Consider the following 20019-nt stretch of genomic DNA (forward strand, 5'->3'; position numbering starts at 1 on the left):
GGCGGTTGTGATTTGGGGCCTCTGTTTGCCTGTTTGGATGTGCCAGGTCAGTCATTGAGATGTATTTTGTCTTGTAGACGTGTTTTGTGGTGTTGTGCGAGTCGAATTGACCCTCCTTGTGCTGTTTTACAGTGTCCTGGTTCTGTATGAGTCTTTTTCGTGTAGGTATGATCCGTACATACGCGCTGCTGGGTGAGGGTGCTGGGGTACGCTGTTGGAGTGTGGCACGTGCATGCGGTGGGGGTACGGTGCGTACATGTGCGGCCCTGGGGTATGGCGCGTACATGCGGAGGTACGGCACGTACATGGGGGGTACGGCGCGTACATGCGGTGGGGGTACGGTGCATACACGTGCGGCCCTGGGGTATGGCGTGTACATGCGGAGGTACGGCGCGTACATGCGGGGGTGATGCGCGTACATGGGGGAAGGTGCGTATATGGGGGGTACGGCGCATACAGGTGCGGGCTGGGTACAGTGCGGACAGGGGGTAAGGCACGTACATGGGGGTACGGCGCGTACAGTTGCAGGGCTGGGGTACAGTGCAGACAGGGTGGTGTACGGTGCTGACATATTTGGGGGTGCGGGGGCTGTATGGCTCGTACACGGGCATAAGTTTACCCGTGTACATGTGTGCTACTGCGTTGGCTCTGTACGGGCCATTTTACGTGTGATTGTGTATTCGGACGGACGGTCGGGATCGTACTTGCGCGCTCGGACTTGTGTTTTACGATTTGCACGTAAAAAAGTCCGGCTCACTCTCGTACACTTTTCCCGACGATATTCAGACGTAAGAACTTTCTGACACACTCTCGTAGACTTTTCCCGACGCTATTCATAGATATTTTTCACGTACAAATATTACTTGGCCGTTTATACGGTACTTGTACGACTCGTACGTAAAAAAATACGGATACAGGTCATACGCAAATTATTTTAAACGGATCGGAATCGGCACCAAAGGGAGAGACTGATACAGATATTTACATATTTAAACATTACTCACTAAGCCATGAATTCACTAAGATACACTTAGTCAGTTATACCATCAATTTTTCAAAAACAAATTATCCATTTAGACACTTATATACCCATTTATTGTTCCATCGACCTTGAGATATACATATATAAAACATATTTAATTTTCAGAAAAACACACATTCACTGGATGATGTCATCAGTGATGTCATCAGTGATGTCATTTGAGATGTCATCAGTGATGTCATGAGTGATGTCACTGACCATGTCATGAGTGATGTAATATGTGACGTCATCAGCAGTGCATTGCGGGCGCGCAAGTAATAGTTAGCTGAACTAACTATAACGGGGGAATTTCAATGGTTTTGTACGAGTGAAAAGTCCAGATAACTATAACGCCCCTGAAACCTATGGTTTTTTCAGTGAATCTATATATGCATATAGATACATATATATATGTTTCATTCACTCTGTAGACTTATGTGTATATATGTATCTATATAAACAAATATATGTATATAGATACACATATATACATATATCATCTACAGAGAGAAAGAGACTCTCTCTCTCTCTCTCTCTCTATATATATATATATATATATATATAAAGATATAGATATCTCTCTCTATTTTTTAATAGCTATGGCTTCACTGGGGGCCGATTGTGGCCCCCACGGAAAGCACATGGCTATGGAAAAAAAATTGCCCCCACAGGGGTCTGGCCACTGAGCAGGAGGACCGACCCCCTGCCAATTTCGGCACCATTTTAAAAAAAAATAAAAAATTATTTTTAATACAATTTGGGGGGGTGATCGCGCCACCCAAGGAAAGCCAACATTTTTGATTAAATAAATATGCCCCCCGGGGGGGGGCGACCCATTACCATGAGGGCTGACCCCCCAAAAAGACATCCCTGTTGTCTGGTAGGGTTTCCTGGCCATGGATCGCAGCGCTGCTGCAATCCACGGCCAGGAAACCTTTTCAGGAAGGCCTTGTTTGAAAGGGAAGACTCTCCCCTTTCAAACAAGGCCTCCCTGAAAGCTGGGGAGACCGTTTTCAGCCTGATTTCCCCATCAGAGTCGAGCGCAGCCTTACCTGTGGCTGTCTTCGGCTATGGTGGGGAAATCTGTGACGTCAGAGCACCTCGTGGCGCACTGACGTCACAGATGGGTGGGTGGGGGGGCGGGGGGGATGCAGAAAGCCTTCCATGTCTCCCCCAGGGAAAATTAAAAAAAAACAATCTCCGGTGCTTTGCACCGGAGATTTAAATGGGGGCTTCCCTGGTGACGGCCAATAGACGTGCGCCAAACCAGGGAGATAGTGCTTGGTCCGCCATTGGCGGACGCAAGCACCAAAGGGGTTAAGACCTTTCTGAAGGTCAGTTTGTGGCAGCTTCCCTGTTTTAAGCTCCATACGAACTATAGCCTGAAATGGGTGTATACGTTTTATGAGAATAGATTCATAAACATTTAAATCTTGAAGTTCTCATGGAAGAGGTACTAATTCTAACTTGTTAAGTACTGCTTTAGCTGGTATTTTGCTATTCTCTACCTTATCGTAGAAGTACTTACATATAACTTACCGCATGGACAAGTCAAATAGTTCCTCTGTGAATAAATAAATAGCAAATTCTTGCCACATATCTCTATTCTCTTGTTGAGTATACAACTACATTATGAGTTTGGCTTTTGTCAGAGTCTGTCAACAACAAATACAAACAGTTTGGCTTATAAGACGAAACTGTAAAATTTCCTGATCTCTTCTCTAAAGTTATCAACACAAATACTTGTTGCTTGTTCCTCTGTACATATACATATCAACTCTTTATTTCCCCTTCGCTCCTGTTGAGGACCAAAGAAATGAAATTGAACATCTTCTCAAACTTTTTCTACCTCTGCTACTGTACCATGTAAAGGAGATCTATTCATTTATCCTAAACAGAGCACAGGTGTTTTTACATAGTAACGCCTCCTACATCAATTTCACATTTTAGAGTGGTGAACATTCAACATTGTAAAGTGAATGTCACAGCAAATTTGTAAATTTCCTTATTTTGCATGGATCTAATCCTTGCAAAACTGGTATTTTCAGTTTCAGACGTCTGCATAAAAACATGCGTAGAAAAGTTCTCAATATATCAATTGATTCCTGGTGAACACTGCACATACTGCCACAGTTCCATTTGTATACTGGGGCCTGTCTACACCCTCCCTGAACCTCACTAGCTATCACTTCTTCACCATTCCTAGGTATCATCTCCTCTCCTGGAATGGGAGTTCCATCCTTAATCTCATAACATCAATCAGTTGCTTCAACTGCATGTACTAAAATCTCTCTTGAATGTAGCCTTCTTCATTAAAGAAAGGCCCAGTACTGGAAGTATGTTTCCATTTTCTAGTGAAAACATTGAAAAAAAATCTTCAATCCACAAGTCTTTTCTTTTGACTTCTTCTCCTCACAGACAACACTATTTTGTCCAGTGATCTCATTTGGTTTTGTTCACTTTGTAGCTTTGCTGATACTATTTAAGAAACTTCTAAGTTTTCTTACCAGCAGCTCTTTTCTCTTGAACCACATTCTGCACATTTGACCCTTTTCGTTCTCTGTTGTAAGGAGATAGTATCCATACCTCTGTTTCTTTCTTCTTTGTGTTTAATTTGGCACTTGAAGTATCTGTTTTTAAGTAGAAGTAGAACTCTGCAAAATAAATAAATAATATCTAAATGTATATATATATATACATATAAACCTTAATATTATATATTACAAAATTACATAAGGTACCCATTTAATTTCCAGTACAAATACCTAAGGCCCCCTTAAAAGTTACTTATATGCAGTAGAAGAGTACTATCACACTGACAGAGGCTTCTAAATGCCAAGTCAACATTGCAGTAAAAGTGGACACAAAGGCTCTGGACTACCAGGGCTCAAACACATATAAAGAGCTACATATCTGCACAGGTGACTTGCTTGTCTCAGTTCTGGAGTACAAATCTGACTGATTGTATGAGTCCCTCTATGGCTGTGTAAATGTTTCTGTAAGTAAGTATGTCAGTATAAGAGAGGCGTTCTTAGTAACTTAATGGGTGTGTAAATGTAGATACAAGTGCCTGTATCAATAGCCTTGTAGCTCTCTTAGATGGTGCTAGATTATGCAACTGGGTGTGCACCTAGCTGTGGTACTGCTGTATACATAAGTGCAGTGTGAGTGTGACATTGATTATGTTGCTATATCTCTAAAATTCTTAGTTACTCTACGGAACTCTAAATTTCCATGTAAGAAGTGCATGGATTGCTTGTGTCTGGGGTAGTGAATATTGGGGTATTTAACTGTGTGTGCAACTTCCCCCTTTACTGCTGGATAAATAAGAGCTGCAAATGTGTGTGAGTGAATATTTAAGTATCTCTGTTGCTGTGTCACCAGGTGTATTAGTGGTTCTATCATTTTATGCATAGGTATATGAGTTGTAGCATTAGTAAGAAAGTGGATCTGTAACTGACAGATGAGTCTGCAAGTGTGCATGTAACTCAATCAGGTTTGAAACAGCATCTCATCTTTTTAGATCATAACTCCCTGCCCTATAGCCTATCCCCAGCCTATCTCAGGAGTGACTTATCTGTAGTAGAAGAGGGGTTTAAGGCTTAGCAACATGTCATGAATGTGAACTCGTCCTAGCAGGGAAACTGTATATACATGCTCTACTGTAGTAGGCCTGAGTTATATTTAAAGGTCTAGGTGTCTGGGTAGATGATTAGTGTTAGTTTTTCAATACATATCTTAATGGGTTTCTCAGTGGGTGGGTGCCATTGGAAAGTTAATTAAGTATGTTTGTATATGTATGGCTGTCTTACTTCCTCTATGGATCTCTAAATGTGTTTGTAAGAGGCAGCATGGATTGCCTATTGGCTGTGGGAGTGCGGTTTGGGGTATTTAACTGTGTTTGCAACTGCCTGCATTACTGCTGGATACATAAGAGCTGTATGTGTATGTGAGTGAATGTTTAAGTGCCTCTGTCACTATCTGACAGGGTGTATTAGTAGCTGTATCCTTTTGTACATAGGTATGTGAGTTCCGGTATGTGTAGGAGACTGTATATATAACTGGGCATATGGATCAGCAAGTGCACATGACTAACAGAGACTTCAAATTACAGGACTAGTTCCATAACTGGACCCACAAACCAAAAGCACAAATTCAATATACAACAGCACATTGACGATTTATAACTCTCAATTTGACTCTGTGTGAGTGGGTGTATGAGTGTCTGAGTGGGTTTGTGAGTGGGTATATGAGTGAATGAATGGATATGTGAGTGGGTGCACGAGTATGCAAATGTGGGTATGTGAATGGGTATATGAGTCTCTGAGTGGGTCTGTGAGTGGGCATCTGAGTCTCTGAATAGATCTGTGAGTGGGTGCATGAGTCCCAGAGTGAGTATATGAGTAGGTACATGAGTGTCAGAGTGGGAATGTGATTGTGTGCATGAGTGTCTGAATAGGTTTTTGAGTGGGTGCATGAGTTTCTGAGTGAGTCTGTGAGTCGGTGTTTAAAATTACGTGGTTTTTTTTCTGCTGTTTTCAGCGCCGAGACACCCCTGTTTGGGGTAGCTGTCGCGCTTTACAAGCCCCCGTATTATTTTTATTATTATTATTAAGTGCCTGAATGGGTATGTGAGTGGTGCATGAGTCTGAGTGACTGTGTGAGTAGGTGCATGAGTCTGTGACTGGTTCTATGAGTGGCTACACAAATGTCTGAGTGGGTCTGTGAGTGAGTGTGTGACTCTCTGAATGGGCCAGTGAGTAGGTGCATGAGTCTCTGAGTGGGTATATGAATACATGCATGAGTGTTTGAGCGGGTATGTGAGTGGGTAAATGAGTGTCTGAGTGGGTATGTGAGTATGCTCATAAGTGTCTGAGTAGGTCTCTGAGTGGGTGCATGAGTGTTTGAATGGGTATATGAGTGGGTGCATAAGTGTCTGAGTGGGTATGTGAGTGGGTATATGAGTGTGTGAATGGATCTATGAGTGGGAACATAATTATATGAGTGGGTCTATGAGCGGATGCAATTAGTCACTGAGTGGGTATGTGAGTGAATGCATGAGTGTCTGAGAGGGTAGGTGAGTGGGTACATAAGTATCTGAGTGATGTGAGTGGGTACACTAGTGTCTGAGAGGGCATGTGAGTCAGCTCATGGGCATCTGAGAGGGTATGTGAGTGGGCATATGAGTGTCTGAGTTGGCCTGTGAGTGGGTGTGTAATTGTCTGGATGGGTCTGTGAGTGAGTGCATGAGTCTGAGTGGGTCTGAGAGTGAGTGTGTGAGAATATGATCGGTTCCATGAATGAGTGTATGACTGTCTGAGTGGGTGTGTGTCATGGATGCATGAGTCTCTGAATGTGTCATTGAATGTGTCCCTGTGTGGGTCTGGGAGTGCATGCATTAATGTACGGGCGAGTATAATTTTTTCGTCAAGATTTGCAACACCACAGGAAGGGTCACAACGGGTCCACAGCTTGAAACACTTGGAAAAAACATTTGGCAGCATTGTAAAACTCATAAGGGGTTCCTGAAACACCTCTACAATACAACCATGTGGTCAGGGTACATCTAACCTGACCCCATCTGCTTTTTAAAGCTTTATTTTCATCATCCAGGACCGTGTCCTGATTAATAAAATGGTGCCCACAACTTTGGAGACTGACTGCAACCGACCAATCCGAGTACTGCTCCTGACATGTGGGTTCGCGAAGCTCCTTGTATGCGTCACGAAGAATCTGCCTCCAAAGCTATAGAAATTTCCTTTAAGAAATCCAAAACTACCAAACAGATTTATACCAAATAATAAAAAGCACTCTATCAGGACCAAGGGCTGGCTTATTTCCTCAATTTGGTGAAATATCATCTATCTATGTGGGTTTTAGTCATGTTCAAAATCCTTATGGGAATTAACATGGAAAACTCACTTTTTTGCCACCCCCTTTTTCTCGGCCCCCACTAGACAGATCGCCCCGAAATTTTGCATGCCGAACAAAACCCAAATTGATTATTAAAACAGAATGTTTTCATGAAGATTTGTCAAACAGTGGCAAAGATATAGGCAAGTCAAAAAATGCTTGGTCCAAACTATAACCAGTTACTCGTGACTGACATTAGATAATAATACCCACTTACAGACAACCTTCAATTTAATTTCACTTGCACACCTCCATGCACAGTCTTGTCACCTCACTAGCCGCACTAGATTAACTATGACTCGCCAATTTACTATGCACTGTGTAATTTCAGATGACATAAGTGCTGTTGATAATGCAATGATTTCATGTACTAAAGTGAGCTATAAGTTTGGCATATAATCATTTCAAAGTGGCGTGTAAATGATAAATGTAAGAGATAACTATACTTTTAGAATTTCTAATGTAATCAACAATTTAAGAGATAACTGTAAGTGTAGAAAGTTTCTAATGTTTGGATAGTTTAAGTTTTATCCCCCCAAAAAGTTTCCATAGCAATAGCTTTCAAGCTTTTTTTCTCTCTCTATGTATATATATATGTGTGTGTATATATCTCCGCGGCTTTCGACACGGTCTGCCACCGCACCCTAGTGCAGCGCCTCAGCAACATCTGAATCCAGGAGAAGGCACTGGATTGGATCATTTCCTTCCTCGACGGAAGAACGCAGAGAGTCCGCCTACCACCGTACAAGTCAGAGGCCACCGAAGTCATCTGCGGCGTCCCTCAAGGATCCTCGCTGAGCCCCACCCTCTTCAACGTCTACATGAGCTCCCTCGCGGCCATCGCACGCCAACACAACCTCAACATAATCTCCTACGCCGATGACACCCAGCTGATCCTCTCCCTGACCAACGACCCCGCCGCCGCCAGAGCCAACCTGCACGATGGGATGAAAGATGTAGCCGAGTGGATGACGACCAGCTGCCTGAAACTGAACTCGGACAAGACGGAGGTCCTCATCCTGGGCCCCTCACCCTCCGCCTGGGACGACTCCTGGTGGCCCCCCGCCCTGGGCACCGCACCCAAACCGACGGACCACGCACGCAACCTGGGCTTCATCCTGGACTCCTCCCTCTCCATGACCAGGCAAGTCAACGCCGTCTCCTCGACATGCTTCAACATCCTACGCATGCTACGGAAGATCTTCTGGTGGATCCCCACCGAGACCAGGAAGACCGTCACCCAGGCCCTCGTCACCAGCCGACTGGACTACGGCAACGCCCTCTACGCCGGTACCACCGCCAAGCTCCAGAAGAGACTCCAGCGGATCCAGAACGCCTCAGCCAGACTCATCCTCGACATCCCACGCAACTGCCACATCTCCGGACACCTGAGAGACCTGCATTGGCTCCCCGTCAACAAAAGAATCACCTTCCGTCTCCTCACCCACGCACACAAAGCCCTCCACGACCAAGGCCCGACCTACCTCAACAACCGAATCAACTTCTATGCTCCCAAACGCCACCTCCGATCAGCCAGCCACGCCCTCGCCGCCGTCCCGCGCATCCGAAGAGCGACAACAGGAGGGAGGTCCTTCTCCTACCTGGCCGCCAAGACCTGGAACTCCCTCCCGACCGACCTACGCCTGACCAAGGACCACCTCTCCTTCAGGAAGAAGCTGAAGACCTGGCTGTTCGAGCAGTAACGGCACCCCCCCCCCAGCGCCTTGAGACCCTACGGGTGAGTAGTGCGCTATACAAATGTTTTGATTGATTTGATTGATATATATATGTGTGTGTATGTATATATATATATATATTCACTGAAAAAACAATAGGTTTCAGGCACGTTATAGTTAGTTGGACATTTCTCTCGTGCAAAACCATAGAGATTCTCTCTTTATAGTTTGGTCAGCTAACTATAACTCACGCACCCACAATACACTGCTGATGATGTGACATATTACATCATTCATGACATGGTCAGTGACATCACTGATGACATCTCAAATGACATCACTGATGACATCTCAAATGACATCATTGATGACATCATCCAGTGACTGTTTTTCTTTAAAGTTTAAATATGTATTATATATATGCCAAGGTGTATTGAAAAATGAGTGGGTGTATAAGTGTCTGCATGGAGGATTTAGTAGGTGCGTGACTGACTGTTTAAGTGAGTGATTACATGTGTCTTACTGAATGCATGGGTTAGTGAATAAATTGTGTGAATGTCTGTATTAGTCTGTCTGTTGTATAAGCTGCAGCACGGGTTGGTCAGTAGCTACATGAGTGTCTATATGGGTTATCGATTGGTTGCCTGTGTATTTGTATAGGTGCCTGAGTGTGTGTGTGGGTGGGTGGGAGGTGTGTGACTCTGTGCATAGATGTTTGAGTGGTTGATTAACTGTGTGTCTGGGTTCAAGAGTACCTGTGGAAACAGCTGTATGGGTGGGTGAGTGTGTGTATGGGTGTGTTGGTGAGTGAATGGATGACTCAATGGTACTTGTCCAAGTAACTACATATGTAAAAGGCAATGTATGTGAAGGTTGAAGTATATAAATGACTATAAATGAGAGTCAGTGATTGTGAGAGTGGCTGTATGGATGACTGTGTACTTGTATTGTTGTGTTTCGATTTAGATGCCCGTACATAGGTTTCCCTGAATCATGTCCTTATATTGGCACAATTTGCATTGCCCTTATTTAGGCATAGAATCCCAGTCCTTATTTAGGCATTAGCCATGCTATCCAAATACAGGCATGGTCACCTACATCTGTCCATCCCAACGTCACAACGAGTTCTTAGAAACCAGACCCTTATGCCATCGGGACGTTCCCTAGCTAGGAATGTTAATTTCTCCAAGAACTCATCTATTATGCATGAACTACTATTCCTTAGGGGTTCATTCATGACTTCTTCCTCTGCCCGACTTTACGTCAATGCTAGCATTCCTAAGTACCTTCCAGGTATAAATATACCTTCCCTTACCATGGCAAACCACGGCTCGGCTACACAGCTCGATACAGCTCGCCACGGCAAGTTCAGAAGAATTTGAGTCCCCGCCTGACGTACTGACCAGACGCTGTCATCCCTGCTCGCAGAGAATCCAGCTTCCAGTGTTCTGACTCCCTTCGTGGGGTGTTGGAGTTTGAGATTCGGAAAGAGATTCCCACCTCTCTCATTCTAAGGTATGGAGCTGACTAGAACCTAGAGGGACTCTTGACATATAAACTTAGTATATACCATACTATAGAAAACAGCACCTACTTCTTACCTTGTGCTACACTTAGGTTAGGTACACTGGGGGAAAACTATTTAGAAGCATCAGACGAGTATTCACTTTTCAGCCTGTGTTATTTTTGTATGTATATATGAATATATGTCATAGCTAAAATAATAATATATAATAAGGGAATTTTATAGAGCGCTTGGTTACGCTCAAAGCGTGTCCCCGCGCTAGAACAGAAGAACTCCCACAGACTCAGCCAATGGGACTATGCAAGCTAGCGTGTATATAAATGTGTTTTTAACTTCCTCCTGAAAGCAGGTTCCGATGACTCAAGACGGAGGTCCAAAGGTAGAGCATTCCAGCTCCTAGCCACCAGGTAACGGAAAGATCTACCTCCCATGCGAGCACGTCTTATCCTCGGGACCTTTAAAAGGCCTCCGTAGGAGGAGCGAAGGGAGCGTGTGAGTGCGTACCTGGTGATCAGGTTCTGGAGCGGTGTTGGCGCCTTCCCAGTGAGAATGCGATGGCAGGTACAGAGGGCTTTAAACTCAACCCTGCTCCTCACTGGCAACCAGTGAAGAGTCCGAAGGACAGTATTGGATGCCACTCTTTTGGGCAATTTTAAAATGAGGCGGGCTGCCGCGTTCTGCAATACCTGAAGGCGATTTATGGCCTTGTTAGTTGCTCCCAGGGACAGCAAATTGCCATAATCCAGGCGTGATGTGACGAGGGCGTGCACCAATGTTCTGCGAGCTGACGTGGGAAGGAGATCTAAGACCTTCTGTATGCTTTTCAGGACGCCGAAGCAGATGCCCGCCACACGTCCTATCTGCGGCCCGAAAGACAGGTCGGCATCTAGCCAGACTCCAAGGTTCCGAACTTCTTGGCAGGGTGTTGGAGCCTCACCCAAGCATGGAGGCCACCACGCCAACGACCAAACAGATGGGTTCCCCCCCACTACGAGCACCTCAGTCTTGCTGCCATTTAATTTAAGGCAGTTGGCGGACATCCAGGCTGCAAGGTCTTGCATGCAGGCTCTGAAACTGTCTGCCGCAAGACCGGGTGCTCGCGAGAGGGAGATAACCAGCTGTGTGTCGTCGGCGTAGGACACGATGTGCAGACCATGGCCTACAGCAATAGGGGCCACTGGGGAAACATAAAGATTAAAAAGGGTGGGGCTCAGGGACGATCCCTGGGGTACACCCTGGTCCAATCCAATATCCCTGGAATAGCAATCGCCCTGGCGGACCTGAAAGCTTCTCCCCGTCAGGAAGGACTTGATCCATGCGAGGGCAGCTCCAGATATTCCGCCATTATTCAGACACCGTAGCAGGGTGGTATGAGCGGCGGTGTCGAATGCTGCACTTAGGTCCAATAGGATGAGGGCCATAGTATGACCCTCATCCACCCCCTGCGTAAGGTCTCCACAGCCATCAGAAGCGCTGATTCCGTTGAGTGGCGGGAACGGAATCCAAACTGGGTATCGTGTAGTAGGGCAGCCTCATCCACGAAATTCATCAGTTGCATGTTAACCGTTTTTTCCGCCACTTTGGCCAGATAGGGCAGAAGGGAGATCGGCCGGAGGTTCTCAAAGCTGATGTTAGATTTCTTCCTGAGAGGTAGAACCACCACCTGTCTCCAGGCTTTGGGCATGGTCTTGGTGCTAAAAGACACATCCAATAGATATCTTATATATGGTTCTAGCACCGGTAAGCTATCCACTAGTCGTTTGGGCATGGTGGGATCCCGCGGGGAACCCGATTTGACAGAAGTACAGATTTTTGGTAGGTCCTCCGAGGGCGGGGTGACAAAGTTGGTAAGTATATGTCTGTCCCTCCATTCCCTCGGGCTTTCCGCAAATTTGGTTCCAGCATTGGGAAGACTGGGAAATGCCTAGTAGATTTTTGCTATCTTTTCGGAAAAGAAGTCCGCAATCCTATCACAGGATTCCACTGAGCAGTCATCTGGAGCCATGGCTGGTTTCCCAGTTGAGAGGGTTTTATAGAGCAAGAAGAGCTCCCTCGTCGAGTTACCAGCTTCGCTAACTCTGATGGTGTAATATGCTGCTTTGGACTTCCTGATTAGCCCGTGATAAATACGCCTCTCCATTAGGTAGGCCTCCCTGGTTTCCTTAGACGGAGCCCCCCGCCACTGCCTTTCGACTCGCTTCAATGCTGTTTTCGTGAGCCGTAGTTCATCACTGAACCACGGGGCAGTTTTTTGAAGGCGGCCACCCAGTCTGGCGTGCGAAAGTGGGGCAGTGCAATCAAGCGCCTTGTTGATGCGCTTGCATAAATTGGTATTAGCCGTATCCACATCGTCCCCCCCAGGGCTTCCCTCTTTGGTCAGTGCTGTACTAAATTTAGCCTGAGAAAAAGTGTCCCATCTCCGCCTGGGATGGTACAGTGTAGCTGGCTCCGGGGGTTTAACCCCGGGAATTCGTATGAAGAATGTTACCAGGTGATGATCCGACCAAGGGATGGGAGTGGGGGTCTTAGCCTCTACTTCCCCCCAATTGATGAATATGGGGTCCAGTAAGTGTCCCAACTGGTGAGTTGGTCCACTTACTATTTGATTCAGTTGGAGGGCTCCCAATGCCTGGCAGAAGTCCCTACTAACATTATCTGTGGGGTTGTTTAGATGAAGGTTAAGATCCCCCAGTACCAGAAATTTGTCTTTGCATAACACAGCCTCTATTATACCTTCCACCAGACTCTCCCCAAACCTGGCTATAGGGCCAGGGGGTCTATAGATTAGCATGCCCTTCAGCGTACAGTTCTCATTCACTTTGACAGTGAAGCTCCCTGCCTCACTGTCCAGGATAGAGGAGTGATCTAAATGACATCGTAGATTTTTCTGTGCTATAATAGCAATACCCCCTCCTCTACCAGTGAGTCTATCTTGCCTAAGCATTGTATAGCCCTCTGGTAGTGCCTCTAGGTCATCAGGGGTAGAGCCTTCATCTAACCATGTCTCAGTGAGAAACACAAGATCCCACTGTTTCTCAGTGAGTAGGTCGTATAAATCTAATTTGTGTTTCCGCAGGGAACGTACGTTTAGCAGGCCACAGTCCAGGATATATCCTCTTGGGGCCACATCCCTGCCAAGATCAAAAGAGAAGTGGCAGTGTTCACAGCCTGTATTATCCTCCACTCTCAATTTATGTAGACATGGGGTAGACATGCGAAAAGTCAGCAGTTCCAATTGCTATTGCAGTATTATGTCTTTTTACTGCTTACGCTGTGCATATTATATCTTGCTTACTGTCTAATGATTGTAACAGCTCATATCTGGCTCTTCGACCAGTAGCACCCCCCTCCCCAGCGCCTTGAGACCCTCTCGGGTATGTAGCACGCTTTACAAATGCAGTGATTGATTGATATCCCTTACGCGAGAAACAAGACTGTTCAATAAACCCTTTTATTGAAATGCCTTTCTATCTATTTCTGTGTAACTCTGAAGAAACTAAGCATGCATGATTGACTGAGTGGAACTGTTATCTATTGTTTCCACGATTCTGAGACACTTTCCGATTCTAAGGGAAACAAAGTTGTCATGTTTATGCGGTTGTCAGAAACTACTCCCTTCTTGTTTATTCGAGAAGTTTCTAGTGACCTCTGAGTTAGCTGGTACACAAGTAATTAAGTTTAATGTACTTGAGAGAGGCATACTGACCTCAGTCCTATGCCACAACTATAGTGTATATTATTCCAATGCGCAGAGCCTATAAGGGAAATAGGAACTACACTACAGTATCAGTAATTGTATAAGAGAGTAAGTATGCATTTGTTTCTGTTTGAATAAGTGATGTGGTGTGTGTATAACTGTACAGGTCAGTAAATGGAACTGTGATTGATTCTTTGCATTACTGACTAGGTGTGAGAATACCTCTGGATGAGTGGTGATGTGTGAGTGTGTATAGGTATATGAGTGCTTATGATAGTGTTGTATTGATGAGTGACTGCATGTATGAGTGACTGTATGGGTGAATGAGTGTCTGTGTGTGTGGACCTAGGAATCAGTGATGGCGTATGTAGTAACTGGTATTGGTGTGTCTATGGTTTTGATAATCGTAGTCTGTATTTTACAATGGGTGTATCAAAGGTTATATTAGGGTGTGAGGAGGTGCATCAGATGTTCACATTGATGATGTCATCAGTGATGTCATTTGAGATGTCATCAGTAATGTCACTGACCATGTCATGAATGATTTAATATGCAACGTCATCAGCAATGCATTGTGGGTGCGGGAGTTATAGTAAGCTGAACTAACTATAACACGGGAATTACTATGGTTTCGTACAAGAGAAATGTCCAACTAACTATAACGTGCCTTAAACCTATGGTTTTTTCAGTGATTTTCAAAGGGTTTTTAAAATGCTAATTTGTAACTATAACGTGCCTGAAACCTATGTTTTTTTCTGTGAATTTCAAAGGTTTTTTAAATGCTAATTTCGAATTATAATGTTCATTAAACCTATGTTTTTTTCAGTAATTTTGAAAAAAGTTTGTGATATTTTGTAACTTTAATGTCCAAAAAATAGCTTTTGTAAGTTTGTTTGTTTGTTATCAAAATAATATAATGTCTTCTGTTTTATTAAATATTAATATATATCTTTTTTTTGGGAGAAAAAAGTGGAGTTGTGCACCCATCGTGTACCTATCTCGGTGGGTGTGGGGATTCAAGCTGCCATATTGGTAAAGTCATGAACGATGTGCATTTCAGCCAACCCACTCCGCTTATGCTTACAGGGAGGGAACTACAACGCTACATGTCCCAGGTCTTCCCTGTAGTGATCTGATCACAGGTCTAGTTGTCAGCATTTCACAGCCACTCCCTCACGGCTGCTTTACACCCACAACACACCCATGCAGCACAGGCGTCACATGTGACCCTGCCTATAAAAAGGGCCGGGCGCACGTGCTCGATGCCATTTCCACTCTCTATCTGGGTGTATCCGTGTGCTTATTATCTTGGTGGCAGCTGAGGCACTTTGACTGACACGGACCTTCTGCAACGTCCTGATGACTTGAGGTTCACAGAGTTGGTGGCAGCCAAAGCACTTTGCCGGACACTGGCCTCCTGCCACGTGACGAGACCTTGAGGTGCACAGCGCTGGTGGCAGCCGAGGCATTTTGCCCGACACGGGTCTTCTGCCACGTGGTGATTACTTGAGCTGCACTGAGTTAGTGCCACCAGAGCTTAGTGGGTGTACCGCCTGTGATGATGTGTGGCCTCGATACACTATCCTGTCAATCAAGACCCAATTTGAATTGTGAGTTCAGCTGGACCCCGTGTACAACAAAGGCAGCTGGCTGTACAGACATGACTCCTCGGCGCGGTGCAGCAGGATGCCCTGGGGGCCTGTGCTGCGGAATCCAGCGACGGCTGAGGAGGTTGCTCTGGCATGTGGTGGGCCCTCTTGGAGACACGCCGGTGGTGGCAGGTGAGCATTGAGGTCTGGGTGCACAAGATCAGGCGGTCATCGCTGGGCGGTGGACTAGTCTGGGGACCAGGGCTGGGATGCTTGCAAAAGATGTAAGAATCATGCACACAGCCTGAGAAGTTTGCTGGCTGTACAGACATGACTCCTCGGCGCGGTGCAGCAGGATGCCCTGGGGGCCTGTGCTGCGGAATCCAGCGACGGCTGAGGAGGTTGCTCTGGCATGTGGTGGGCCCTCTTGGAGACACGCCGGTGGTGGCAGGTGAGCATTGAGGTCTGGGTGCACAAGATCAGGCGGTCATCGCTGGGCGGTGGACTAGTCTGGGGACCAGGGCTGGGATGCTTGCAAAAGATGTAGGAATCATGCACACAGCCTGAGAAGTTTGCAACAACATTAGTGTACAGGCCCCGGTGGTCCAGTTTTGCCTGCACATTGTTGGAATGCGTGTGGTTTCTGTTGCGGTGATTGTGTGCAGTGTCGGCAGGGGGCACAAGTAGTACATGTGTGCATTCAGTTGCCCCAAACACGTTCAGGAAGGCTGCTATGGCGTGGTTGCCTTGCTTGGTCTCCAGCTGTTTCTGCGCAGTGTAGGTAAAGTGAACATGCAGGTGTATCAAGCTGAAACGAACCCTGATGCTTACAGGTGTGATAAATCCTGCATAATGAGACCGTAACAGATGTTTGTGTAGTTAAAACTTTCCTTTTCTTTCCTACGAAGGTTACGACCACACAAGCTTCTGTTATGGTCATTTTGTGCAGGATTGATCATACCTGATCATTCCGGTTTGTCCAAGTACAATACATTGTACCATATTACGTTTGTGACCATACTAACGCTTGACCATTGTCTTCATTTGTCCAACAGGTTGTCTGCATAACGATGTTGATTGTCCGCTGTGTTGGTACCGTCTGCCTGTGGGCAATGTGGCAGTGTGCACCAAGTTGAAAATGGGGCAATTATTATTTTGCCACATTCGCTGCGCTAAACTGCCGATAACTCGGTGATAAGTCCCAACTGTTGGGTTAAAGGGTGACTCTAAAACAAGCCCTTGTGTTTATTAGGACTTTGTTGTAGCTACATGCGAATCACAAGAAAAAGATGTGTATTCTCAAGAACTTATCGCTGAGTTATCGGCACTTTACTGCAGCAAAAGAATTATCATCCCATTTTCAACCTGGTGAAAACTGCAGATAGCTTCTGCTAAAAAACATCGCCACCAATGAGAGTGACAACTAACGCTAATGATGTGTAGAATAGGTGTTCCTGTGCAAAACAAATACAAAAATACCACTTCCCGATATTTTCAATGACCAGCGGAATCTGCGATGTGATCCAAAAACAGGCGATAAGCCGCGTTAGCAGTAGGAATTTAACATCTGCCTTTTACTGGTGTAAAGCAGGATGACTACCTACAGTATGTAAGGGAGCCCAGCCCAGAACCACATCTGAAGACCAACACATGTCATAGAGCTACTGATCAAGCAGCTCCAACACCCAAGAAGGCCACAACACCCACCGACACCACCCCCTCGGACCACCCCCCACTACCACCGAGGCAGTGCAGAACAGAACAGCGGACCTTCCCAAAACGGCATGGCCCCTCAGCCACACAATAGCTGAATGTTGGGAGACAGGGGAACCAAGTATGTGTGAAGGAGGCAAGTCACCCATCAATAACAATGCACACAATGTCAAGTGTAGCGGTAATGTGCTCGACAGACCTCACTATGCAGAGCACAGACATCTCCATGTGTACATATACTGCTGGTGCTTGTACTATTGTGGACAGTGGACGCAACCATGTTACCTCAGGCAGTGGGGAAGATCTTGGTCATGTAGCTCTGTCTCCCCCCTGTAAGCGGAACCGGAAGCGGAGTGGGCTGGTCCAACGTATGCCACACCAGCGTAGGAGTGTGAATAAATAGGCCGGGGCTCTGGACGTGGTTCACTTCTGTGAAGGCCTACGCGTCTGCCAGAGCACTGGCCCTCACCCTGCCACGAGGCTGCTGCCGTGACCGTGGGCCTCCTCGACACAGGCCCCCTGCGAAACCAGCGGCACAGCACCGCAGAGCTATGCCTGTACAGACTACTGCCTTTGATGTACACTGCAGACAGCGGGCTCACAATTCAGATCAAGTCGCGATTGCAGATGACGCAGTTCAGTAGGCAAGAGACATTGCTGCCAGTGCGGCCCTCCCGGAACATGCATCATTGCAGTGCCTCAGGTGACGCTAACTCAGTGCACCACAAGTCATCGCCACGTAGCCTTATTAAGGCAGAATTAATTAGACAAAAGACGTTGCTACCAGTGTGGCCTGCCTGGACCACGCATCATTTTAGGCTTCGCACACGCTGAATGCTTCTGGTGCCACTAACTGTGCTGCTGAACTCAACACCACATGCCTGTGGGCCCTTGCTGACCACTGCCTTCGGCCTACACTGCGTACAGCAGGGCTCACAATTCACATCAAGTCGCGATTACAGATGACGCTGTCCAGTAGGCAACAGACATTGCTCCCAGTGCGGCCCGCCCCGATCATGCATCATCGCTGGCTGTGCACACACTGAGTGCTTCAGGTGCCACTAATTCAGTGCACCACAAGTCATAGCCACGTAGCCTTATTAAGGAAGAATTCATTATGCAAAAGACATTGCTACCAGTGCAGCCTACCCGGACCACGGATCATCGCATGCTGCATTCATGCTGAATGCTTCTGGTGCCACTAACTGTGCAGTTGAACTCAACGTCACAAGGCTATGGGCCCTTGCTGATCGCTGCCTCCGGTCTACACTGCAGACAGCAGGGCTCACAATTCACATTGAGTCGCGATTACAGATGATGCAGGCCAGTAGGCAACAGACATTGCTCCCAGTGCGGCCCTTCCGGTCCACGCATCATCGCTGGCTGTGAACATGCTGAGTGCTTCAGGTGCCACTAACTCAGTGCACCACAAGTCACAGCCACATGGCCTTATTTACACAGAATTCATTAGGCAAAAGAGATTGCTACCAGTACGGCCCACCCGGACCACGGATCATCGCAGGCCGCGCACATGCTGAATGCTTCTGGTGCCACAAACTCTGTGTAGCTCAAGTGAACACCACGTGGCTGTTGGCCCTTGCTGACTGCTGCCTCTGGCCTACACTGCGGTTAGCAGAGCTGACAATTCAGATAGAGTTGTGATTGCAGATGACCCAGTCCAGTAGGCAACAGACATTGCTTCCAGTGCGGCCCGCCCCGATCATGCATCATCGCTGGCTGTGCACACACTGAGTGCTTCAGGTGCCACCAATTCAGTGCACCACAAGTCATCGCCACGTAGCCTTATTAAGGAAGAATTCATTAGGCAAAAGACATTGCTACCAGTGGAGCCTACCCGGACCACAGATCATCGCATGCTGCGTTCACGCTGAATGCTTCTGGTGCCACTAACTCTGTGTAGCTCAAGTGAACACCACGTGGCTGTTGGCCCTTGCTGACTGCTGCCTCTGGCCTACACTGCGGTTAGCAGAGCTGACAATTCAGATAGAGTTGTGATTGCAGATGACGCAGTCCAGTAGGCAACAGACATTGCTTCCAGTGCGGCCCGCCCCGATCATGCATCATCGTTGGCTGTGCACACACTGAGTGCTTCAGGTGCCACCAATTCAGTGCACCACAAGTCATCGCCACGTAGCCTTATTAAGGAAGAATTCATTAGGCAAAAGACATTGCTACCAGTGCAGCCTACCCGGACCACAGATCATCGCATGCTGCGTTCACGCTGAATGCTTCTGGTGCCACTAACTGTGCAGTCGAACTCAACGTCACGAGGCTGTGGGCCCTTGCTGATCGCTGCCTCCGGTCTACACTGCAGACAGCAGGGCTCACAATTCACATTGAGTCGCGATTACAGATGATGTAGGCAACAGACATTGCTCCCAGTGCGGCCCTTCCGGTCCACGCATCATCGCTGGCTGTGCACATGCTGAGTGCTTCAGGTGCCACTAACTCAGTGCACCACAAGTCACAGCCACATGGCCTTATTTACACAGAATTCATTAGGCAAAAGACATTGCTACGAGTACGGCCCACCCGGACCACGGATCATCGCAGGCCGCGCACATGCTGAATGTTTCTGGTGCCACAAACTCTGTGTAGCTCAAGTGAACACCACGTGGCTGTTGGCCCTTGCTGACTGCTGCCTCTGGCCTACACTGCGGTTAGCAGGGCTCACAATTCAGATAGAGTTGTGATTGCAGATGATGCAGTCCAGTAGGCAACAGACATTGCTACCAGTGCGGCCCTCCCGGACCACGCATCATCGCTGACTGCGCACACGCTGAGTGCTTCAGGTACCACTAACTCTGTGTAGCTCAAGTCAAGCCCTTGCTGACCACTGCCTCCGGCCTACACTGCGGTCAGGC

Source organism: Triturus cristatus, chromosome 1_2 (genome assembly GCF_964204655.1).
Source record: "Triturus cristatus chromosome 1_2, aTriCri1.1, whole genome shotgun sequence".
NCBI lineage: Eukaryota > Metazoa > Chordata > Amphibia > Caudata > Salamandridae > Triturus > Triturus cristatus.